This window comes from Pristiophorus japonicus, chromosome 20 (genome assembly GCF_044704955.1).
Source record: "Pristiophorus japonicus isolate sPriJap1 chromosome 20, sPriJap1.hap1, whole genome shotgun sequence".
Classification (NCBI taxonomy): Eukaryota; Metazoa; Chordata; class Chondrichthyes; family Pristiophoridae; genus Pristiophorus; species Pristiophorus japonicus.
Genome location: NC_091996.1, coordinates 78150553 through 78175864, shown reverse-complemented (window position 1 = coordinate 78175864; position 25312 = coordinate 78150553). Strand labels below are relative to the sequence as shown.

The following is a 25312-nucleotide window of genomic DNA, read 5'->3' as shown; positions in this document are numbered from 1 at the left end:
ACCCACACAGGAGGCCAGGGAGCGACTTCCGCATCCAGTGCCCACCCTGATAGAGCGGCTCTGGATTGGTCGCTCTGTGTTTCCAGTATCGATGCACTTAGGATCAGTATATGAGGGAGAAGGGAATAGAGGCTTATGCTGACAGAGTTAGAACCATAGAATCAGAGAGGTTACAGCACGGAACAAGACCATTCGGCCCATCGAGCCCATGCCAGCTCTCTGCAAGAGCACCTCAGCTAGTCCCACTCCCCCTGTCCTTTTCCCCGGGCCCTGCAAATGTTTTTCCTTCAGATACTTATCCAACTCCCTTTTGAAAGCCGTGATTGAGTCTGCCTCCACCACCCTTTCAGGTCGTGCATTCCAGATATTAACCACTCGCTACGCAAAAAGGTTTTTTCTTGTGTCGCCTTTTGTTCTTTTGCCAATCACCTTCAATCTGTGTCCTCTGGTTCTCGACCCTTCTGCCAATGGGAACAGTTTCATTCTATGAAAGTATATACTTCCTTAAATATGGAGACCAAAACTGCACGCAGTACTCCACGTGTGGCCTCACCATTACCTTGTACAGTTCTAGCAGGACTTCTCTGCTTTTATACTCTATCCCCCTAGCAAACTCAGCTTCTCCAGTCTGTCCAGATAACTGAAGTCCCTCATCCCCGGAATCATTCTTGAAAATCTTTTCTGAACCCTCTCTAAGGTGCTCACATCATTCCTAAAGTGTGGTGCCCGGAATTGGGCACAATACTCCAGTGTTTTCTACAGGTTCATCATAATATCCACGCTTTTGTACTCTTATACCTCTATTTATAAACAGAGATACTGTCTAGTGTAATATAAACAGAGACAGGGTCTAGTGTAATATAAACAGGGACAGGGTCTAGTGTAATATAAACAGGGACAGGGCCGAGTGTAATATAAACAGGGACAGGGTCTAGTGTAATATAAACAGGGACAGGGTCTAGTGTAATATAAACAGGGACAGGGCCGAGTGTAATATAAACAGAGACAGGGTCTAGTGTAATATAAACAGGGACAGGGTCTAGTGTAATATAAACAGGGACAGGGCCGAGTGTAATATAAACAGAGACAGGGTCTAGTGTAATATAAACAGGGACAGGGTCTAGTGTAATATAAACAGGGACAGGGCCGAGTGTAATATAAACAGGGACAGGGCCGAGTGTAATATAAACAGAGACAGGGTATAGTGTAATATAAACAGGGACAGGGTCTAGTGTAATATAAACAGGGACAGGGCCGAGTGTAATATAAACAGGGACAGGGCCGAGTGTAATATAAACAGGGACAGGGTCTAGTGTAATATAAACAGAGACAAGGTCTAGTGTAATATAAACAGAGACGGGGTCTAGTGTAATATAAACAGAGACGGGGTCTAGTGTAATATAAACAGAGACAGTACCTAGTGTAATATAAACAGAGACAGATTCTAGTGTAATATAAACAGGGACAGGGCCTAGTGTAATATAAACAGGGACAGGGCCTAGTGTAATATAAACAGAGACAGATTCTAGTGTAATATAAACAGGGACAGGGCCTAGTGTAATATAAACAGGGACAGGGCCTAGTGTAATATAAACAGAGACAGGGTCTAGTGTAATATAAACAGAGACAGATTCTAGTGTAATATAAACAGAGACAGATTCTAGTGTAATATAAACAGGGACAGATTCTATTGTAATATAAACAGGGACAGGGCCTAGTGCAATATAAACAGAGACAGATTCTAGTGTAATATAAACAGAGACAGGGTCTAGTGTAATATAAACAGAGACAGGGTCTGGTGTAATATAAACAGAGACAGATTCTAGTGTAATATAAACAGGGACAGGGCCTAGTGTAATATAAACAGGGACAGGGCCTAGTGTAATATAAACAGGGACAGGGTCAAGTGCCATAATAACAGAGACAGGGTCTAGTGTAATATAAACAGAGACAGGGTCTAGTGTAATATAAACAGGGACAGGGTCAAGTGCCATAATAACAGAGACAGGGTCTAGTGTAATATAAACAGAGACAGGGTCTAGTGTAATATAAACAGAGACAGGGCCTAGTGTAATATGAACAGAGACAGATTCTAGTGTAATATAAACAGGGACAGGGCCTAGTGTAATATAAACAGGGACAGGGTCAAGTGTAATATACGCAGAGACAGGGTCTATTATAATATAAACAGAGACAGGGTCTAGTGTAATATAAACAGAGACAGGGTCTGGTGTAATATAAACAGAGACAGGGTCTAGTGTAATATAAACAGAGACAGGGTCTGGTGTAATATAAACAGAGACAGATTCTAGTGTAATATAAACAGAGACAGGGTCCAGTGTAATATAAACAGAGACAGGGTCTGGTGTAATATAAACAGAGACAGATTCTAGTGTAATATAAACAGGGACAGGGCCTAGTGTAATATAAACAGGGACAGGGCCTAGTGCCATAATAACAGAGACAGGGTCTAGTGTAATATAAACAGAGACAGGGTCTAGTGTAATATAAACAGGGACAGGGTCAAGTGCCATAATAACAGAGACAGGGTCTAGTGTAATATAAACAGAGACAGGGTCTAGTGTAATATAAACAGGGACAGGGTCAAGTGCCATAATAACAGAGACAGGGTCTAGTGTAATATAAACAGAGACAGGGTCTAGTGTAATATAAACAGAGACAGGGCCTAGTGTAATATGAACAGGGACAGGGTCTAGTGCCATAATAACAGAGACAGGGTCTAGTGTAATATAAACAGAGACAGGGTCTAGTGTAATATAAACAGGGACAGGGTCAAGTGTAATATACGCAGAGACAGGGTCTATTGTAATATAAACAGAGACAGGGTCTGGTGTAATATAAACAGAGACAGGGTCTAGTGTAATATAAACAGAGACAGGGTCTGGTGTAATATAAACAGAGACAGGGTCTAGTGTAATATAAACAGAGACAGGGTCTAGTGTAATATAAACAGAGACAGGGCCTAGTGTAATATAAACAGAGGCAGGTTCTGGTGTAATATAAACAGAGACAGTGTCGAGTGTAATATAAACAGAGACAGGGTCTCGTGTAATATAACAGAGACAGGGTCTCGTGTAATATAGACAGAGACAGGGTCTAGTGTAATATCAACAGAGACAGGGTCTAGTGTAATACGGTGCAAACTGGTTTAAAAGCTCTGCAGATCTGATTCAAAATGAGTGAGTTCACTCTGATGGGAAACAGTTCAGTCGCTCTCACTGTGGGAAGAGGTTCAGTCATTCACCCTCATTGCACACCAACGCACTCACACTGGGGAGAGGCCATTCACTTGCTCCATGTGATGGAAGGGATTCACTTGCTCATCCATGCTGCTGACACACCAACGCACTCACACTGGGCAGAGGCCATTTACCTGCTCCATGTGTGGGAAGGGAGTCACTTGCTCATCCATGCTGCTGAATAAGGGGTCAGACATTCAGGACTGAGATGAGGAGAAATTTCCTCACTCAGAGGATGGTGAATCTTTGGAAATCTCTCCTCCAAAGAGCTGTAGGTGCTCAGCCGTTGAGTAGATTCAAGACAGACGGTGATCATTTTTTGGAAACTAAGGGAATTAAGGTATATATGGATAGTGCAGGAAGATGGAGTTGAGGTAGACGATCAGCCATGATCTTGTTGAATGGCAGAGCAGGTCTGAAGGTCTACTCCGGCTCCTATCTGTTATGTTCTTACGTACCGGTGGACACGGCCTGATCCCTCTCCAGGGCCACCCGGCACAGACCAGACCGCAGGAAGAGAGGCAGGCAGCCAGAGTGACCCCCCAGGCCCCGTCCATCCTGGACCTGCAAATTGCTGTTCTAGCCAGGCCCAAGAGCAGGTCCAGGAGAAGATCCTCTGATTACCCACACCCTCCACACCAAAGATTAGGAACATGGGGCTAAATTGTAACCAAACATCGAAGAGCAAGTTATTATTTAAATGGAGAAAAATTGCAAAGTGCTGCAGTACAGCATGACCTGGGGGTACTTGTGCATGAAACACAAAAGGTTAGTATGCAGGTACAGCAAGTGATCAGGAAGGCCAATGGAATCTTGGCCTTTATTGCAAAGGGGATGGAGTATAAAAGCAGGGAAATCTTGCTACAGTTATACAGTTATTGGTGAGGCCACACCTGGAATACTGCATGCAGTTTTGGTTTTCATATTTAAGAAAGGATATACTTGCTTTGGAGGCAGTTCAGAGAAGGTTCACCAGTTTGATTCCGGAGATGAGGGGATTGACTTATCAGGAAAGGTTGAGTCGTTTGGGCCTCTACTCATTGGAATTCAGAAGAATGAGAGGTGATCTTATTGAAACGTATAAGATTATGAGGGGGCTTAACAAGGTAGATGCAGAGAGGATGTTTCCACTGATAGGGGAGATTAGAACTAGAGGGCATAATCTTAGAATAAGGGGCCGTCCATTTAAAACTGAGATGAGGAGGAATTTCTTCTCTCAAAGGGTTCTAAATCTGTGGAATTCACTGCCTCAGAGCTGTGGAAGTTGGGTCATTGAATAAATATAAGACAGAGATAGACAGTTTCTTAATCGATAAGGGGTTATGGGGAGTGGGCAGGGAAGTGGACCTGAGTCCATGATCGTATCAGCCAAGATCGTATTAAATGGTGGAGCAGGCTCGAGATGCCGTATGGCCTATTCCTGCTCCTATTTCTTATGTTCTTATGTAAAATAATGACAAATGTTAAACTGCTTTGCTGACAAAAGAAATCTTGATTTAACTTTTAAAAGATAAATTGTTTAACAGGAGTTCACACTGACTCACCTGACTGGCCGACTCAGGATCCACCCCTCAAGCACCGCGATTGGTTGCAGAACACGTTGCTCCCTGGGCCCTCCGGCCTCTGAGCTCTCTTCCTGTTGGTTCCCAGGGCAATCAATCACCACTCGCCAACATTACGCTGCCAGATGAAGTTGAGGGGCTCAGAGGAAGAAATAAAATGAGGCCGGGAATCTGAGTTAAGTAAAATTAGAGAAGCATGAGTAAATTTACAAACAAAACTATTTAAAGTCAAATCAAATGAATTGTTGCATTTAATATATTCCTTTTGGGCCAAGTGGGAAACAAGTGATGCCTGGGTTGTGCAGAGTGTCTGTGCCCGGTTACACAGTGTGTCCCTGGCTCTCCGCTCCAAGTGCACATGTTTCAGCTCACATCCAACTGACTGGATAAACCTCACCCGTCTAAACCCCATCACACAAATACAGCATTTGATGTTTAATTATGCCAAACCTTTATAAAACACTGGTTAGGCCTCGGCTGACACATTGTGCTCAATTCTGGGCACTACACTTTCAGAAGGATGTCTAAACCTTAGAGAGGGTGCAGAAGAGATTTACTAGAATGATACGAAGGATGAGGGACTTCAGTTATGTGGAGATACTGGAGAAGCTGCAGTTATTCTCCTTGAAGCAGAAAAGATATAGAGGAGATTTGATAGAGTGTTCAAAATCATGAATGGTTTTAATAGACTAAATCAGGAGAAACACTTTCCAGTGGCAGAAGTGTCAGTAACCAGAGGACACAGAGTTCAGGTGATTGGCAAAAGAAGCAGAGGCGACATGAGGGAACATTGTATAAGCAGCGAGTTGTTGCAATCTGGAATGCACTGCCTGATCGGGTGGTGGAAGCAGATTCAATAGTAACTTTCAAACGTGAATTGGATAAATACTTAAGGAACAATATTTGCAGAGCTATGGGGAAAGATCAGGGGAGTGGACCTAACTGGATAGCTCTACCATAGAGGAAACAAGGAGGATCGATGAGGGTAGTGCATTTGATGTAGTGGATATGGATTTTAGCAAGGCTTTTGATAAGGTCCCACATGGCAGACGAGTCACGAAAGTAAAAGCCCATGGGATCCAAGGCAAAGCAGCAAGTTGGATCCAAAATTGGCTCAGAGGTGGGAAGCAAAGGGTAATGGTCGATGTGTGTTTTTGTGATTGGAAGGCTGTTTCCAGTGGGGTTTTGCAGGGCTCAGTACTAGGTCCCTTGCTTTTTGTGGTTTATATCAATGATTTGGACCTGAATGCAGGGGTATGACGAAGAAGTTTGCAAATGATACAAAAATTGGCTGTGTGGTTGATAATGAAGAAGAAAATTAAATTAAAAAGTAGGACCTCAAAAGTAGTAATCTCGGGATTGCTACCAGTGCCACGTGCTAGTCAGAGTAGGACTCGCAGGATAGTGCAGATGAATACGTGGCTTGAGCAGTGGTGCAGCAGGGAGGGATTCAAATTCCTGGGGCATTGGAACCGGTTCTGGGGGAGGTGGGACCAGTACAAACCGGACGGTCTGCACCTGGGCAGGACCGGAACCAATGTCCTAGGGGGAGTGTTTGCTAGTGCTGTTGGGGAGGGGTTAAACTAATATGGCAGGGGGATGGGAATCAATGCAGGGAGACAGAGGGAAACAAAAAGGAGACAAAAGCAAAAGACAGAAAGGAGATGAGGAAAAGTGGAGGGAAGAGAAACCCAAGACAAAAAACAAAAAGGGCCACTGTACAGCAAAATTCTAAAAGGAATAAGGGTGTTAAAAAAACAAGCCTGAAGGCTTTGTGTCTTAATGCAAGGAGTATCCGCAATAAGGTGGATGAATTAACTGTGCAAATAGATGTTAACAAATATGATGTGATTGGGATTACGGAGACGTGGCTCCAGGATGATCAGGGCTGGGAACTTAACATCCAGGGGTATTCAACATTCAGGAAGGATAGAACAAAAGGAAAAGGAGGTGGGGTAGCATTGCTGGTTAAAGAAGAGATTAATGCAATAGTTAGAATGGACATTAGCTTGGATGATGTGGAATCTATATGGGTAGAACTGCAGAACACCAAAGGGCAAAAAACGTTAGTGGGAGTTGTGTACAGACCTCCAAACAGTAGTAGTAATGTTGGGAAGGGCATCAAACAGGAAATTAGGGGTGCATGCAATAAGGGTGCAGCAGTTATAATGGGTGACTTTAATATGCACATAGATTGGACTAACCAAACTGGAAGCCATACGGTGGAGGAGGATTTCATGGAGTGCATAAGGGATGGTTTTCTAGACCAATATGTCGAGGAACCAACTAGGGGGGAGGCCATCTTAGACTGGGTGTTGTGTAATGAGAGAGGATTAATTAGCAATACCGTTGTGCGAGGCCCCTTGAGGAAGAGTGACCATAATATGGTGGAATTCTGCATTAGGATGGAGAATGAAACAGTTAATTCAGAGACCATGGTCCAGAACTTAAAGAAGGGTAACTTTGAAGGTATGAGACGTGAATTAGCTAGGATTGATTGGCGAAAGGGGTTGACTGTGGATGGGCAATGGCAGACATTTAGGCCCCAAGTTTCCACATGATTTGCTCCTGATTTTTAGGAGCAACTGGTGTAGAACGGAGTATCTTAGAAATCGGAATTCTCCACATTTAGTTTTCTGCAGTTCTCGTCAGGTAGAACAGTTTCACTTTGGAACAGAATTTTTTTTTCAAAAGGGGGCGTGTCCAGCCACTGACGCCTGATTTGAAAGTTTCCACAGTGAAAACGTACTCCAAACTAACTTAGAATGGAGCAAGTGAAGATTTTTGTAGGCTTCAAAAAACCTTGTCTACTCATTAAAAAATCAGGCGCAGGTTACAAATTAGGCGTCGGGAACGAGGTGGGGGGGGGGGGGGGAAAGGGAAGTCATTACATTCTACAATAAATCCTTAGTTATACTTATACAAATATTATACAAATAAATCCAACCTGAATAAAAATTTATAAGCAAAGAAAAGATTAAATAAATCATGTTCCTACCTGTGTGAAAGTGCTTCAGGCAGGCCTTTCAGGCAGCGGTTTGCCGTCGGGACCGAAGGCTGAACGGGCCGGGCCCGAGATTTCGGGCAGGGCCCGTCCCCAGCATCAGATTTACAGGTAGGTGGCGTTGGGTCGGGTCGGGGAGGGAGGTTCGGTTCGGGTTGGGGGGGAGAGGGAGGGAGGGAGGGGGAGAGGAAGGGGGAGGGAGTGAGAGAGAGGGAGGGAGAGAGAGAGGGAGGGAGGGAGGGGGAGAGGGAGGGAGCTAGGAAGGGGGAGAAGGAGGGAGGGAGGGGAAGAGGGAGGGAGGAAGGGGGAGGTCAGGTCGGGGAGAGGGAGGTCAGGTCGGATCCAGTCCGGGGGCGGGGGCGGGAGTCGGGTCGGGTCCAGTCGGGGGGGAGCGGGAGCGGGAGCAGGAGTAGGGTCGGGTCGGGTCCAGTCGCGGGGGAGCGGGAGCGGCAGTCGGGTCGGGTCCAGTCGGGGGGGAGCGGGAGAGGGAGCAGGAGTGGAGTAGGGTCGGGTCGGGTCCAGTCGCGGGGGAGCGGGAGCGGGAGTCGGGTCGGGTCCAGTCGGGGGGGAGCGGGAGCGGCAGTCGGGTTGGGTCCAGTCGGGGGGGAGCGGGAGCGGCAGTCGGGTCAGGTCCAGTCGGGGGGGAGCGGGAGAGGGAGCAGGAGTAGGGTCGGGTCGGGTCGGGTCCAGTCGCGGGGGAGCGGGAGCGGGAGCGGGAGTCGGGTCGGGTCCAGTCGGGGGGGAGTGGGAGCGGGAGCGGGAGTCGGGTCGGGTCCAGTCGGGGGGGAGTGGGAGCGGGAGCGGGAGTCGGGTCGGGTCCAGTCGGGGGGGAGTGGGAGCGGGAGCGGGAGTCGGGTCGGGTCCAGTCGGGGGGGAGTGGGAGCGGGAGCGGGAGTCGGGTCGGGTCCAGTCGGGGGGGAGTGGGAGCGGGAGCGGCAGTCGGGTCGGGTCCAGTCGGGGGGGAGCGGGAGCGGGAGCGGGAGTCGGGTCGGGTCCAGTCGGGGGGGAGTGGGAGCGGGAGCGGGAGTCGGGTCGGGTCCAGTCGGGGGGGAGCGGGAGCGGGAGCGGGAGTCAGGTCGGGTCCAGTCGGGGGGGAGTGGGAGCGGGAGCGGCAGTCGGGTCGGGTCCAGTCGGGGGGGAGTGGGAGCGGGAGCGGGAGTCAGGTCGGGTCCAGTCGGGGGGGAGTGGGAGCGGGAGCGGCAGTCGGGTCGGGTCCAGTCGGGGGGGAGTGGGAGCGGGAGCGGGAGTCGGGTCGGGTCCAGTCGGGGGGGAGCGGGAGAGGGAGCAGGAGTAGGGTCGGGTCGGGTCCAGTCGGGGGGGAGTGGGAGCGGGAGTCAGGTCGGGTCCAGTCGGGGGGGAGCGGGAGCGGGAGTCAGGTCGGGTCCAGTCGGGGGGGAGCGGGAGCGGGAGCAGGAGTAGGGTCGGGTCGGGTCCAGTCGGGGGGGAGTGGGAGCGGCAGTCGGGTCGGGTCCACTCGGGGGGGAGCGGGAGCGGGAGCGGGAGTCGGGTCGGGTCCAGTCGGGGGGGAGCGGGAGCGGGAGTCGGGTCGGGTCCAGTCGGGGGGGAGCGGGAGCGGGAGCGGGAGCGGCAGTCGGGTCGGGTCCAGTCGGGGGGGAGCAGGAGCGGGAGCGGGAGTCGGGTCGGGTCCAGTCGGGGGGGAGCGGGAGCGGGAGCGGCAGTCGGGTCGGGTCCAGTCGGGGGGGAGCAGGAGCGGGAGCGGGAGTCGGGTCGGGTCCACTCGGGGGGGAGTGGGAGCGGGAGCGGCTGTTGGATCGGGTCGGGTCCAGTCGTGGGGGAGCGGTGTGAATGTATGTGGAAGAATCATGAAAGGGTTAATAAAATGGTTCTAGGAATCAATAAGAAAATAAGAAAAGACAGACTTGGTTTCCCGTGAGAAAGCAGTGGACAAAGTAGCTTGTGTGACCATCACTGATAAACAAGGGTTTATGGCCATGACTTGATAAGGTGCAAATTTGCTTTGTGTGATTAAGCTGGGCTATTCCACTCGTAAAAGCATAAAGTGTTCTCAAGATAAACAGGCTATCAATTCATGAAGCCCTAGTAACACAGTGTGATTGATGAAGCAGGCCATACCTCCTCTAGTTTGTAAGAATAAAAAGGATGCGTCTGTGAGGATAGACAGACCTTTTGTCTGCCTGCCCCGGAATCTGTAGACTCTGTGCTGGCAGTTTGGTAACAGGTCCGAAGTTGCTTCAATAAAGACGTAAAGATTGAAGGTATCTGACTCGATTATTGTCGATTGCAGCTGACCACCCGAACTAGGACTTAACAGCGGGAGCGGGAGTCGGGTCGGGTCCAGTCCGGGGAGTGGGGGGGGGGGGGGGATAGCGGGAGAGGAGCGGAGCGGGAGTCGGGTCGGGTCGGGTCCGGCAGGGGAGAGAAGCAGGAGCGGGAGTCAGGAGGAAGCAGCAGCTGGCCGTGGGAGGAGCCTTATTCACGCAGCCCCAGTGAGGCCATTCGGCCAGGGCTAGGGGCTGCGTGCTTCGGGCCCCTCCCACACAGTTTCGGGTGCCTGGAGCTACTGCACTTGCGTGCCCACTGTAGCGTGCATGTGCAGAGGTCCCGGCACTGTTTTCAGCGCAGGGACCTGGCTCCGTCCCCCCTACAGCTCGTGCTGTGCTGCGCCGAGGGCCAGAGGACCTGCAGGGAGGTGGAGAATATGGAGGGTTTTTTTAGGCGCACTTTGTGGCGCGAAAAACGGGCGTCCAGGTTGGGACTGCGCCGTTCTAGGCGCGGCTCGAAACTTGGGCCCTTAGAGACCGCATGGATGAACGACAACAATTGTACATCCCTGTCTGTCGTAAAAATAAAAAAGGGAAGGTGGATCAACCGTGGCTATCAAGGGAAATCAGGGATAGTATTAAAGCCAAGGAAGTGGCATACAAATTGACCAGAAATAGCAGTGAACCCGGAGACTGGGAGAAATTTAGAACTCAGCAGAGGAGGACAAAGGGTTTGATTAGGGCAGGGAAAATGAAGTACGAGAAGAAGCTTGCAGGGAACATTAAGACGGATTGCAAAAGTTTCTATAGATATGTAAAGAGAAAAAGGTTAGTAAAGACAAACGTAGGTCCCCTGCAGTCAGAATCAGGGGAAGTCATAACGGGGAACAAAGAAATGGCAGACTAATTGAACAAGTACTTTGGTTCGGTATTCACTAAAGAGGACACTAACAACCTTCCGGATATAAGAGGGGTCAGAGGGTCTAGTAAGGAGGAACTGAGGGAAATCCTTATTAGTCGGGAAATTGTGTTGGGGAAATTAATGGGATTGAAGGCCGATAAATCCCCAAGGCCTGATGGACTGCATCCCAGAGTACTTAAGGAGGTGGCCTTGGAAATAGCGGATGCATTGGCAGTCATTTTCCAACATTCCATTGACTCTGAATCCGTTCCTATCGAGTGGAGGGTAGCCAATGTAACCCCACTTTTTAAAAAAGGAGGGAGAGAGAAAACAGGGAATTATAGACCGGTAAGCCTGACATCGGTAGTGGGTAAGATGATGGAATCAATTATTAAGGATGTCATAGCAGCGCATTTGGAAAGAGGTGACATGATAGGTCCAAGTCAGCATGGATTTGTGAAAGGGAAATCATGCTTGACAAATCTTCTGGAATATTTTGAGGATGTTTCCAGTACAGTGGACAAGGGAGAACCAGTTGATGTGGTATATTTGGACTTTCAGAAGGCTTTCGACAAGGTCCCACACAAGAGATTAATGTGCAAAGTTAAAGCACATGAGATTGGGGATAGTGTTCTGACATGGATTGAGAACTGGTTGGCAGACAGGAAGCAAAGAGGAGTAAATGGGTACTTTTCAGAATGGCAGGCGGTGACTCGTGGGGTACCGCAAGGTTCTGTGCTGGGGCCCCAGCTGTTTACATTGTACATTAATGATTTAGACGAGGGGATTAAATGTAGTATCTCCAAATTTGCGGATGACACTAAGTTAGGTGGCAGTGTGAGCTGCGAGGAGGATGCTATGAGGCTGCAGAGCGACTTGGATAGGTTAGGTGAGTGGGCAAATGCATGGCAGTGAAGGATAATGTGGATAAATGTGAGGTTATCCACTTTGGTGGTAAAAACAGAGAGACAGACTATTATCTGAATGGTGACAGATTAGGAAAAGAGGAGGTGCAACGAGACCTGGGTGTCATGGTACATCAGTCATTGAAGGTTGGCAGGCGGTTAAGAAAGCAAATGGAATGTTGGCCTTCATCGCAAGGGGATTTGAGTACAGGGGCAGGGAGGTGTTGCTACAGTTGTACAGGGCATTGATGAGGCCACACCTGGAGTATTGTGTACAGTTTTGGTCTCCTAACCTGAGGAAGGACATTCTTGCTATTGAGGGAGTGCAGCGAAGGTTCACCAGACTGATTCCCGGGATGGCGGGACTGACCTATCAAGAAAGATTGGATCAACTGGGCTTGTATTCACTGGAGTTCAGAAGAATGAGAGGGGACCTCATAGAAACGTTTAAAATTCTGACGGGTTTAGACAAGTTAGATGCAGGAAGAATGTTCCCAATGTTGGGCAAGTCCAGAACCAGGGGTCACAGTCTAAGGATAAGGGGTAAGCCATTTAAGACCGAGATGAGGAGGAACTTCTTCACCCAGAGAGTGGTGAACCTGTGGAATTTTCTACCACAGAAAGTTGTTGAGGCCAATTCACTAAGTATATTCAAAAAAGAGTTAGATGTAGTCCTTACGACTAAGGAGATCAAGGGGTATGGTGAGAAAGCAGGAATGGGGTACTGAAGTTGCATGTTCAACCGTGAACTCATTGAATGGCAGTGCAGGCTAGAAGGGCCGAATGGCCTACTCCTGCACCTATTTTCTATGTTTCTGTGTTTCTAAAACTGTAGACTGCAGGAAGATATCAATGGACTGGTCAGGTGGGCAGGACAGTGGCAAATGGAATTCAACCCAGTGTGAGATAATGCATGTGGGGAGGGCTAACAAGACAAGGGAATACACAATAAATGGTAGGACACTGAGAAGTGTCGAGGAACAGAACGACCTTGGAGTGCTTGTCCACAGATCCCTGAAGGGAGCAGGAGAAGTAGATAAGGTGATAAAGGCAAGTATCCTGAATGTTTTCATAATTAGCCAAGGCATAGAATACAAGAGCAGGGTGATTATGCTTGAACTGTATAAACCACTAATTAGGCCACAGTGAGAGTACTGTGTGCAGTTGTGACGACCACATTACAGGAAAGATGTGACTGCACTAGACGGGTATAGAGATTTACGAGGATGTTGCCTGGACTGGAGAATTTTAGCTATGAGGAAAGATTGAATAGGCTGGGGTTTTCTTAGGAAAAGAGGATGCTGAGAGGAAACCTCATCAAGGTGTATAAAATTATGAAGGGCCCAGATAGAGTGGATAGGAAGGACCTATTTCCCTTAGCAGAATGGTCAATAATTGGGGGGGGGGGGGGGCATAGATTTAAAGTAATTGGAAAAAGGTTTAGAGGGGAGACCTAATTGAAATATATAAAATTATGAGGGCCTGGATAGAGTGGATAACAAGGACCTATTTTGCTTAGCAGATGGGTCAGCTGTGGCTCAGTGGGTAGCACTCTCGCGAGAACCATCAGCACAGGCCGGGGAGCGGAAGGAGTGGTGACCACTCCAGAGAGCAGCACGTGCTGGTGCAGGAGAGCAACGGCAGTGAAAAGGGACATCACCAAGATCCAGGTCGGTGACTGGAGTGTGGGCAGATACAGCAGGAGGTCGGGGCGAAGGAGCGGCGAGAGATTGTAGAGGGATGAGATCGGGGCCCAGGAGAGGCGAGGGCCCAGGGGCAGCAAGGGCAGCCCACACTGCGATATGTGTGCACACTGGGTCCATGCAGCAGAGCAGGTCTCTACTCGTCTTGCCACTGGACCAAGACTTACCTCTGTCAAGCTTGTGTGATGGCTGGTGTGCAACAGCCACCACACGTTAAAAAAAATCCACGCACAGGCATCTTCCATCCTTCAAGATTTAGTTCGGGACCTGGAATTTTACTCCTTCATTGAAACACCTGTGAACTTTTTGACGTGGAAACAAGTCATCCTCGATTCGAGGGACTGCCTATGATGATGGAGCACTCTTGCCTTGGAGTCAGAAGGTTGTGGGTTCAAGTCCCACTCCAGGGACTTGAACACAGAAAGTGTAGGCTGACACTGCAGTGCAGTGCTGAGGGAGTGCTGCACTGTCGGATGAGACGTTAAACCGAGGATCTGTCTGCTCTCTCTCTCTCTCTCTGGTGGCTGTAAAAGATCCCATGGCACTAATTCGATCAAGAGCAGGGGAGTTATCCCCGGTGTCCTGGCCAATATTTATCCCTCAACCACATGGCTGTTTGTGGGAGCTTGCTGTGCGCAGATTGGCTGCCGTGTTAACCACATTACAACAGTGACTACGCTCCAACAGAACTTCATTCTCTGTAAAGAGCTTTGAGACGTCTGGTGGCGGTGAGAGGCTCTATATAAATGTAAGTCTTATATCAATGTAAGCCAAGAGCTGTACAGTGGGATTAGGCTGGAGAGCCCTGTGCCGGCCGGCAGGGACACGATGGGCCGAATGGCCTCCTTCTGTGATGTCACTGTCTGGGGTTCTATGACGTCACAGGTCTCACCAGCAGCCGCACTGACTGATGCGTGATTGACAGCCCAGAGTCCGCGCCTGCGCACCGGGAACCGCGCCCCGCACAGCGCCCCCTCTTGATCACTGACGGTAATAACCGCGCATGCCCAGAGGACACAGACCGCCCCTCCCCCCTACACTCGGAGCTGCGCCTGCGCGATCGGATCCTGCGGCGCGGAGTCGGGTCGGCACGGGGCCTTCCGGGGAAAGATGTCAGTGAGGTCCGTGAAAGAGCCGCGATCGGTGACGCAAAGTGAGTTTTCTCCGCTCCGATTGGGTAGAGAATCGCGCGGGGGGGAGGGGGAGAATAAAGGGAAATCCAAACCTGAGAGTCCGCACATCCGGGTCCCCGACACCATTTTTCACAGTTTGGTGGAGCGCGCTCGAGGGACACGTGACCCGCGCCCACGGCCTGATTGACGGGAGCTTCTGACCAATGGGGAGCGAGCGGGGCGGGGCTGGAGGAGCGAGACGGCGGCGGGTCCTCCAAGCAATCGGGGAGCCCGAGGGTCGGGACCTGTGCCGCTGATTGGCTGAGCCGCAACAACAACAACTTGTATTTATACAGCGCGCGGTGTGAGAGTGTTCCAGGACAAATACATTGGGCCCCGAGACACAACAATCAATGAAGGCCGGGGAGCGACAGGCCGCTCAAAGAGGCGGCTTTTAAACTGAGAAAATAGGTGCAGGAGTAGGCCATTGGGCCCTTCGAGCCTGCACCACCATTCAATAAGATCATGGCTGATCATTCCCTCAGTACCCCTTTCCTGCTTTCTCTCCATACCCTTTGATCCCTTTAGCCGTAAGGGCCATATCTCACTCCCTCTTGAATATATCCAATGAACTGGATCAACGACTCTCTGCGGCAGGGAATTCCACAGATTAACAACTCTCTGAAAGAAGTTTCTCCTCATCTCGGTCCTAAATGGCCTGCCCCTTATCCTTCGACTGTGTCCCCTGGTTCTGGACTTCCCCAACATCAGGAACATTCTTCCTGCATCTAACCTGTCCAGTCCTGTCAAAATTTTATATGTTTTCATGAGATCCCCTCTCATCCTTCTAAACTCTAGTGAATACATAAGAACATAAGAATTAGGAACAGGAGTAGGCATCTCGCCCCTCGAACCTGCTCTGCCATTCAACGAGATCATGGCTGATCTGGCCGTGGACTCAGCTCCACTTACCCGCCCGCTCCCCGTAACCCTTAATTCCCTTATTGGTTAAAAATCTATCTATCTATGATTTGAATATATTTAATGAGCTAGCCTCAACTGCTTCCCTGGGCAGAGAATTCCACAGATTCACAACCCTCTGGGAGAAGAAATTCCTTCTCAACTCGGTTTTAAATTGGCTTCCCCCGTATTTTGAGGCTGTGCCCTCTAGTTCTTGTCTACCTGGTCAGTGGAAACAACCTCTCTGCCTCTATCTTGTCTATCTCTTTCATTATTTTAAATGTTTCTGTAAGATTACCCCTCATCCTTCTGAACTCCAACGAGTAAAGACCCAGTCTACTCAATCTGTCATCATAAGGTAACCCCCTCATCTCCGGAATCAGCCTAGTGAATCGCCTCTGTATCCCCTCCAAAGCTAGTATATCCTTCCTTAAGTAAGGTGACCAAAACTGCACGCAGTACTCCAGGTGCGGCCTCACCAATACCCTGTACAGTTGCAGCAGGATCTCCCTGCTTTTGTACTCCATCCCTCTCGCAATGAAGGCCAACATTCCATTCGCCTTCCTGATTACCTGCTGCACCTGCAAACTAACTTTTTGGGAAAAATCCGGACACGCCATGGCGTACCATCTTGCCGTCCGGAGGAGGCGGGGGTCCCCGATGGAGGGCACTCTATGCGGGAGTCCTCCCACTATTCATCGGGGACTTGGCCTGGAGGGTGGTGCACGGAGCAGTACCGTGCAACAAATTTTTAAGCCGGTTCACGGACTCCCAGGCCGCCTGCAATTTCTGCGGTCTGGAGGAGTCCGTGTTCCATGTTTTTATTGAGTGCACGAGGTTGCAGCCCCTGTTCCATTATTTGAAGGGGCTGCTCCTGAAATTCTGGCTGCACTTCAGTCCCACTCTCCTGATCTTTGGGCACCCTGTGCGGAGGGGAGCGGGTAGGTCCGAGGGCCTCCTCGTAGGACTGCTCCTGGGCACGGCCAAGGGTGCCATCAGCCGGTCCAGGCAGCGGGCGGTCGAGGGGGTCGTTCAACCTGACTGCCTGCCTCTCTTCCGCTCTTACATCCGGTCCAGGGTGTCCTTGGAGATGGAGGCCTTCCGCGAGAGGTGGGCACCGGAGGGACTGGAGTGCATCATCACGCCCGGCAACCAAATTTTAATTTGATTTTACGTTTTAAAGTTTAATTTGTTTTAATTGCCGGTGCTTTTAGTGTCCCCTTTCCCTTTTATAGGGGGCACTGGGGAAAATAATGTGATTTTAGTGCCCAAAAAAGCCCCCCAAAAAAAGTTAAAAAAAGGGCCTTGTAAATGTTTGGTGTGTCATCCAGGAGGGTGGCACGGAGTAATGTTATGTTTTACAGATAAACTCCAAAAAGAGTTTCATGCACAAGGACCCCCAGGTCTCTCTGCACCGCAGCATGTTGTAATTTCTCCCCATTCAAATAATATTCCCTTTTTCAGACCCAGTCGATCCAGTCTCTCCTCATATGTCAGCCCTGCCATCCCAGGAATCAGTCTGGTGAACCTTTGCTGCACTCTCTCAATAGCAAGAATGTCCTTCCTCAGATTAGGAGATCAAAACTGAACACAATATTCCAGGTGTGGTCTTACCAAGGCCCTGTACAACTGCAGTAAGACCTCCCTGCTCCTATTCTCAAATCCCCTCGCTATGAAGGCCAGCATGCCATTTGCTTTCTTTACTGCCTGCTGTATCTGCATGCCGACCTTCAATGACTGATGTACCATGACACCCAGGTCTCGTTGCACCTCCCCTTTTATTAATCTGTCACTATTAAGGAGCATCTTGAAGGAGGAAAGAGAGGTGGAGCGGTTGAGGGAGCGAGTTCCTGAGCTTGGGGCCCAGACAACTGAAGGCATGGCCACCGATTGTGGAGCGATTATAATCAGGGATACTCAAGAGGCCAGAATTAGAGGCTATGTCAGGGTGGGCGGTGTGAGACTGAAGGAGATCACAGAGATAGGGAGGGGCGAGGCCGTGGAGGGATTTGTAAACAAGGATGAGAATTTTGAAATCGAGGCGTTGCCTAACCGGGAGCCAATGTAGGTCAGCGAGCACAGGGGTGTGGGTGATCCTTACCAACGGATCCATTACAGACACCCTCAAAGCCTCCCTGATAAAGTGCAACATCCCCACTGACACCTGGGAGTCGCTGGCCAAAGACCGCCCTAAGTGGAGGAACTGCATCCGGGAGGGCGCTGAACATATCGAGTCTCATCGCCGAGAGCATGCAGAGACCAAGCGCAGGCAGCGGAAGGAGCGTGCGGCAAACCAGTCCCACCCTCCCTTACCCTCAATGACTATCTGTCCCACCTGTGACGGGGACTGTGGTTCCTGTATTGAACTGTTCAGCCACCTAAGGACTCATTTTTAGAGTGGAAGCAAGTCTTTCTCGATTCCGAGGGACTGCCTATGATGATGATGATGATGATCCTTCAGGATCTGTCCTTTCCCAACACTCTCCAGTTGTGACAAAGGGTCGTCATCCCGGACCGTTAACTCTGTTGCTGCCCACAGATGCTGCCTGAGCTGCTGACACTTCCAACATCTTCTGTTTGTGTCGCCAGAGACACTTCCCCTTCAGCACCGCGCGCCCTGGATTGTTCGCTGATTGATTGATTTGGTGCTGCAGCCCCGCCTCCCGCCGCTGATTGGCACGGAGCAGCGCGCGCTGGGTGGGCTGGTGCCCCGCGCCACCTTGCCATTGGCTGCGGGCTGAGTGTTGCGTGCGGGCGAGTGGTTGGAGGTTTGTTGGTGGGCTCCGCTCGTGGCCTTTGAGCTCGGTGGCCCGGGTGAGGCGGGGGGGAGTTGTGTGCAGGCACGGGACCAGCCTATTGTGGGAGATTGCCCGCGGACGGACGATGTCTCGCTGCCACCGTGGAGGATGGAGGAGCGGCCCGGGCAGCGCGCCCAGCCTCCCTGCGGACTCACATACTCACGTACACGCGCGGGCAGCGAGATTTCGTCGGCGAGTCGGTGGCGGCTGCGGGGCATCTTCGGGCGGGGACGGGCCTTGGTTACTGTCGGGGGTTGCGGGGAGTTCGGCCGCCATCTTTGGGCAGCACGGGTCCATCCGCCGCGGGGAGCAGGGAGCGACAGGGCGGGGCTTCCTGACATCACAATCCTTTCCATTGTCCCATTGCAGGGCAGGGAGCATGCGTGGCGGCCATCTTACTGCAGAGAGGCCATCAGGTGCAGGATGGGGACCAGTGACATGAATACATGACAACATAAGAAATAGGAGATGAGTCGGCCATTTGGCCCCTCGAGCCTGCCACCATTAATAAGATGATGGCTGCAGCATCTGGGGTGGTTCTCCTTGGAGCAGTGAAACTCTTTCTGAGTTTATCTGTGAAACAAAAAAAACATTAAACCGTGCCACCCGCCCTGGATGACACAGCAGACATTTACAAGGCCCTTTTTTTTTCTTTTTTTTTTTGTTTTTTTTTTGGGGCGCTAAAATCACATTTTTCCAAGTGCCCCCTCTAAAAGGGGAGGGGGACACTAAAAGCACCGGCAATTAAAACAAATTAAACTTTAAAACGTAAAATCAAATTAAAATTTGGTTGCCGGGCGTGATGATGCACTCCAGTCCCTCCGGTGCCCACCTCTCGCGGAAGGCCGCGAGCGTACCGGTGGACACCGCGTGCTCCATCTCCAAGGACACCCTGGACCGGATGTAAGAGCGGAAGAGAGGCAGGCAGTCAGGTTGAACGACCCCCTCGACCGCCCGCTGCCTGGACCGGCTGATGGCACCCTTGGCCGTGCCCAGGAGCAGTCCTACGAGGAGGCCTTCGGACCTACCCGCTCCCCTCCGCACAGGGTGCCCAAAGATCAGGAGAGTGGGACTGAAGTGCAGCCAGAATTTCAGGAGCAGCCCCTTCAAATAGTGGAACAGGGGCTGCAACCTTGTGCATTCAATAAAAACATGGAACACGGACTCCTCCAGACCGCAGAAATTGCAGGCGGCCTGGGAGTCCGTGAACCGGCTTAAAAATTTATTGCACGGCACTACTCCGTGCACCACCCTCCAGGCCAAGTCCCCGATGAATAGTGGGAGGACCCCTGCGTAGAGTGCCCTCCATCGGGGACCCCCGCCTCCTCCGGATGGCAAGATGGTACGCCATGGCGTGTCCGGACGGCCGGCGAGGATGGCAAAGTTGAGGGTGTGCAGGAGCAGCCCGTACAGGAAACCCCTCCGCGCGGAACTGAAAGGCACGGAGGGGATTTCCCCGAGGCGGCTCAAGTTGTGAGGCGCCGGCCCCCGAGGGAGGTTCCGGGGTTTGGCGCCGATGAGGAACTCCGTCCGGACGGGGGTCAGTTCGGACGGGATCTCCCCCCGTGCTTGAGCCTCCTCGATGCACCTAACGGAGTCAGGGCCCAGAGCTGTTTTTAGCGACTCGATGGCATCGGCCGCGTGGCGGACGTTGGCAGAATTTAGACGCCGCGCCAGCGTGTCTGGCGCCATCCAGCCCGCTCCTCCGCCATCGAGCAGGTCCCTGACCCTGGTCACCTCACCAGCCACAGCCCTCTCTTCCGACCGCCACATAAAGCCTCGGCCGTGGAGGTACGGATTCCCGAGCAGCGGTTCCTGCAGGACGGCCGCCACTCCAGCCGGCGGAGAGCTGCGCTTGGTGGAGACTTTGTTCCAGACCCTGATGAGTTCCCTGTAAAAGACAGGCAGCTCCCGGAGGGCGGTCCTGGCACCCCCCAAGTTCACAAACAGGAGCTGCGTGTCATAATTGAGGTCGAGCTGCTGGCGGAAGAAATACCTCGCCAGAGCACACCACCTAGGAGGGGGCTCGACGTAAAGGTATCTCTGCAGGGTCTGAAGACGGAAAGTCGCGAGCTGGGCGCTGACGCACACCAACGACTGACCGCCCTCCTCAAGCGGGAGACTCAAGACCGCGGCAGAGACCCAGTGCTTCCTGTTGTTCCAGAAGAAGTCCACCAGCTTCTTCTGTATCTTGGCGACAAACGCAGGGGGAGGGGTCAAAGTGACCAGCCGGTACCACAGCATTGCGGCCACCAGCTGGTTTATGACTAGCGCTCGACCCCTGTAAGACAGCACTCGGAGCAGTCCTGTCCAGCGCCCTAGGCGAGCGGCGACCTTGGCCTCCAGCTCCTGCCAGTTCGCCGGCCAGGCTCCCTCGTCGGGGCTAAGGTAGACTCCCAGATAGAGGAGATGGGTCGTGCTCCAGGCAAAAGGCCTGAGCTCCTTCCTTGGAGCAGTGAAACTCTTTTGAGTTTACCTGCAAAACATAAAACATTAAGACCATGCCACCCGACCTGGGTGACACAGCAGACATTTTCAAGGCCCCTTTTTTTTTAAATTATTTTATTTTATTTTTTTGGGGCGCTAAAATCAAATTTTCCCAGTGCCCCCTATAAAAGGGGAGGGGGACACTAAAAGCACCGGCAATGAAAACAAATTAAACTTTAAAACGTAAAATCAAATTAAAATTTGGTTGCCGGGCGTGATGATGCACTCCAGTCCCTCCGGTGCCCACCTCTCGCGGAAGGCCGCGAGCGTACCGGTGGACACCGCGTGCTCCATCTCCAAGGACACCCTGGACCGGATGTAAGAGCGGAAGAGAGGCAGGCAGTCAGGTTGAACGACCCCCTCGACCGCCCGCTGCCTGGACCGGCTGATGGCACCCTTGGCCGTGCCCAGGAGCAGTCCTACGAGGAGGCCTTCGGACCTACCCGCTCCCCTCCGCACAGGGTGCCCAAAGATCAGGAGAGTGGGACTGAAGTGCAGCCAGAATTTCAGGAGCAGCCCCTTCAAATAGTGGAACAGGGGCTGCAACCTTGTGCACTCCATAAAAACATGGAACACGGACTCCTCCAGACCGCAGAAATTGCAGGCGGCCTGGGAGTCCGTGAACCGGCTTAAAAATTTATTGCACGGCACTGCTCCGTGCACCACCCTCCAGGCCAAGTCCCCGATGAATAGTGGGAGGACCCCTGCGTAGAGTGCCCTCCATCGGGGACCCCCGCCTCCTCCGGACGGCAAGATGGTACGCCATGGCGTGTCCGGACGGCCGGCGAGGATGGCAAAGTTGAGGGTGTGCAGGAGCAGCCCGTACAGGAAACCCCTCCGCGCGGAACTGAAAGGCACGGAGGGGATTTCCCCGAGGCGGCTCAAGTTGTGAGGCGCCGGTCCCCGAGGGAGGTTCCGGGGTTTGGCGCCGATGAGGAATTCCGTCCGGACGGGGGTCAGTTCGGACGGGATCTCCCCACGTGCTTGAGCCTCCTCGATACACCTAACGGAGTCAGGGCCCAGAGCTGTTTTTAGCGACTCGATGGCATCGGCCGCGTGGCGGACGTTGGCAGAATTTAGGCGCCGCGCCAGCGTGTCTGGCGCCATCCAGCCCGCTCCTCCGCCATCGAGCAGGTCCCTGACCCTGGTCACCTCACCAGCCACAGCCCTCTCTTCCGACCGCCACATAAAGCCTCGGCCGTGGAGGTACGGATTCCCGAGCAGCGGTTCCTGCAGGACGGCCGCCACTCCAGCCGGCGGAGAGCTGCGCTTGGTGGAGACTTTGTTCCAGACCCTGATGAGTTCCCTGTAAAAGACAGGCAGCTCCCGGAGGGCGGTCCTGGCACCCCCCAAGTTCACAAACAGGAGCTGCGTGTCATAATTGAGGTCGCGCTGCTGGCGGAAGAAATACCTCGCCAGAGCGCACCACCTAGGAGGGGGCTCGACGTAAAGGTATCTCTGCAGGGTCTGAAGACGGAAAGTCGCGAGCTGGGCGCTGACGCACACCAGCGACTGACCGCCCTCCTCAAGCGGGAGACTCAAGACCGCGGCAGAGACCCAGTGCTTCCTGTTGTTCCAGAAGAAGTCCACCAGCTTCTTCTGTATCTTGGCGACAAACGCAGGGGGAGGGGTCAAAGTGACCAGCCGGTACCACAGCATTGCGGCCACCAGCTGGTTTATGACTAGCGCTCGACCCCTGTAGGACAGCACTCGGAGCAGTCCTGTCCAGCGCCCTAGGCGAGCGGCGACCTTGGCCTCCAGCTCCTGCCAGTTCGCCGGCCAGGCTCCCTCGTCGGGGCTAAGGTAGACTCCCAGATAGAGGAGATGGGTCGTGCTCCAGGCAAAAGGCCTGAGCTCCTTCCTTGGAGCAGTGAAGGTGCAGGGCAGGTTTAACAGGTGCTCACAATCAGGAAGGCTTTCGATTGAGTCAGGGAACAGAGTGGTTCTGCTCACACAATCAGAGAATGGTTACAGCACCGAAGGCCATTCGGCCCGTCGAGCCCTTGCCGGCTCCCAGCGAGTCCCACTGCCCCGCCCTTTCCCCCAGCCCTGCAAATGTTTTCTTTCAGATACTTATCCACCTCGCTTTTGAAAGCTGTGATTGAGTCTGCCTCCCCCTCCCTTTCAGGCCGTGCATTCCAGATCCTAACCACTCGCTGTGTAAAATAGATTTTTCTCACGTCGCCTTTGGTTCTTTTGCCAATCACCTTAAATCCGTCTCCTCTGGTTCTCGACCCTTCCGCCAATGGGAACAGTATCTCTCTATCTACTCTGTCCGGACCCCTCATGATTTTGAACTCTATCAATTCTCCTCTCAACCTTCTCTGCTCCAAGGAGAACAACTCCAGCTTCTCCAGTCTACCCACGTAACTGAAGTCCCTCATCTCGTGAATCATCCTTGTAAATCTTTTCTGCACCCTCTCTAAGGCATCACATTCTAATGTGCAGTGCCCAGAATTGAACACAATGCTCCAGTTCAGGTCGAACCAGTGTTTTACAAAGGTTCATCATAACCTCCTTGCTTTTGTACTCGATGATGCCCAGGATCCTGTAAGTTTTTTAACTGTTTTCCCAACCTGTCCTGCCACCTTCAGCGATTTGTGCACATGTTCCCGCAGGTCTCACTGTTCATGCACTCCCTTTTGGATTGTACCCTTTAGTTTATATTGCCCCTCCTCGTTCATTTAATCATGCTTCTCTAATTTTATTTCTTAACTTAGATTCACGGCCTCAATTTATTTCTTCCTTCGAACCTCTCAACTTCATCTGGCAGCGTAATGTTGGCGAGTGGTGATTGATTACCCTGGGAACCAATAGGAAGAGAGCTCAGAGGCCGGAGGGCCAAGGGAGCAGCGTGTTCTGCAACCAATCGCGGTGCTTGAGGGGTGGATCCTGAGTCGGCCTGTCAGGTGAGTCAGTGTGAACCCATTGAACAATTTTTTTTTAAGTTAAATCGAGATTTCTTTTGTCAACAAAACAGTTTAACATTTGTCAGTATTTTATTTCTATGGAGTTCCTATTATGAGTTTCAGACACTTCAGTGCCAAGTGGGCCAGGTGTTTAAAGGTCATTCATTTCCCTCTTTCCATGTCGCTGTTAGTTAAAGGGACAGAGATTGATTTTCCTCTCATAGAAACATAGAAAATCGGTGCAGGAGTAGGGCATTCGACCCTTCGATAAGATCATGGCTGATCATTCCCTCAGTACCCCTTTCCTGCTTTCTCTCCATACCCCTTGATCCCTTCAGCCGTAAGGGCCCAAACCTAACTCCCTTTTGAATATATCCAATGAACTGGCATCAACAACTCTCTGCGGCAGGGAATTCCACAGGTTAACAACTCTCTGAGTGAAGAAGTTTCTCATCATCTCAGTCCTAAATGGCCTACCCCTTATCCTAAGACTGTGTCCTCTGGTTCTGGACTTCCCCAACATCGGGAACATTCTACCCGCATCTAACTTGTCACGTCCCATCAGAATCTTTTTTGTTTCTATAAGATCCCCTCTCATCCTTCTAAACTCCAATGTATAAAGGCCCAGTTGATCCAGTCTCTCCTCATATGTCAGTCCTGCCATCCCGGGAATCAGTCTGGTGAACCTTCGCTGCACTCCCTCAATAGCAAGAACGTCCTTCCTCAGATTAGGAGACCAAAATTGAATACAATATTCTAGGTGAGGCCTCACCAACTGCAATAAGACCTCCCTGCTCCTATACTCAAATCCCCTATGAAGGCCAACATACCATTTGCCTTCTTTACTGCCAACTTTCAATGACTTATGAACCATGACACCCAGGTCTTGTTGCACCTCCTAATCTGCCACTCATTCAGATAATATTCTGTCTTCGCGTTTTTGCTCCCAAAGTGGATAACCTCACATTTATCCACATTATACTGCATCTGCCATGCATTTGCCCACTCACCTAACCTGTCTAATTCACCCTGCAGCCTCTTAGCGTCCCCCTCACAGCTCACACCGCCACCCAGTTTAGTGACATCTGCAAACTTGGAGATATTATACTCAATTCCTTCATCCAAATCATTGATATATATTGTAAAGAGCTGGGGTCCCAGCACTGAGCCCTGTGGAACTCCACTAGTCACTGCCTGCCATTCTGAAAAAGACCCGTTTATCCCGACTCTCTGCTTCCTGTCTGACAACTAATTCTCTATCCACGTCAGTATATTACCCCCAATACCATGTGCTTTGATTTTGCACACCAATCTCTTGTGTGGGACCTTGTCAAAAGCCTTTTGTAAGTCCAAATATACCACATCCACTGGTTCTCCCTTGTCCACTCTACTAGTTACATCCTCAAAAAATTCCAGAAGATTTGTCAAGCATGATTTCCTCTTCATAAATCCATGCTGACTTGGACCG

General features: G+C 51.3%; 3 long non-coding RNA genes across 4 annotated transcripts in view; 1 reads left to right on the top strand and 2 right to left on the bottom strand.

Annotated features, from left to right (window-relative positions):
- LOC139232626 (uncharacterized) overlaps positions 1–14885 on the bottom strand; it is a 60100-nt gene extending 45215 nt beyond the window's left edge. Inside the window, exons 1-2 of the long non-coding RNA XR_011588057.1 lie at positions 14804–14885; positions 4805–4993 (exon numbers count right to left, since the gene is read on the bottom strand). This is a non-coding gene — a long non-coding RNA (uncharacterized lncRNA). The remainder of the gene's footprint in view (positions 1–4804; positions 4994–14803) is intronic.
- Positions 1–25312, bottom strand: part of LOC139232630 (uncharacterized) — a 152768-nt gene that overhangs the window by 119459 nt on the left and 7997 nt on the right. The gene's annotated exons all lie outside the window — the stretch shown is intronic.
- Positions 14619–25312, top strand: part of LOC139232625 (uncharacterized) — a 973018-nt gene continuing 962324 nt past the window's right edge. The window contains exons 1-2 of one of the 2 annotated variants that reach the window (XR_011588056.1): positions 14619–14731; positions 23656–23844. This is a non-coding gene — a long non-coding RNA (uncharacterized lncRNA). The remainder of the gene's footprint in view (positions 14732–23655; positions 23845–25312) is intronic. The other variant, XR_011588055.1, reaches the window with a different exon arrangement.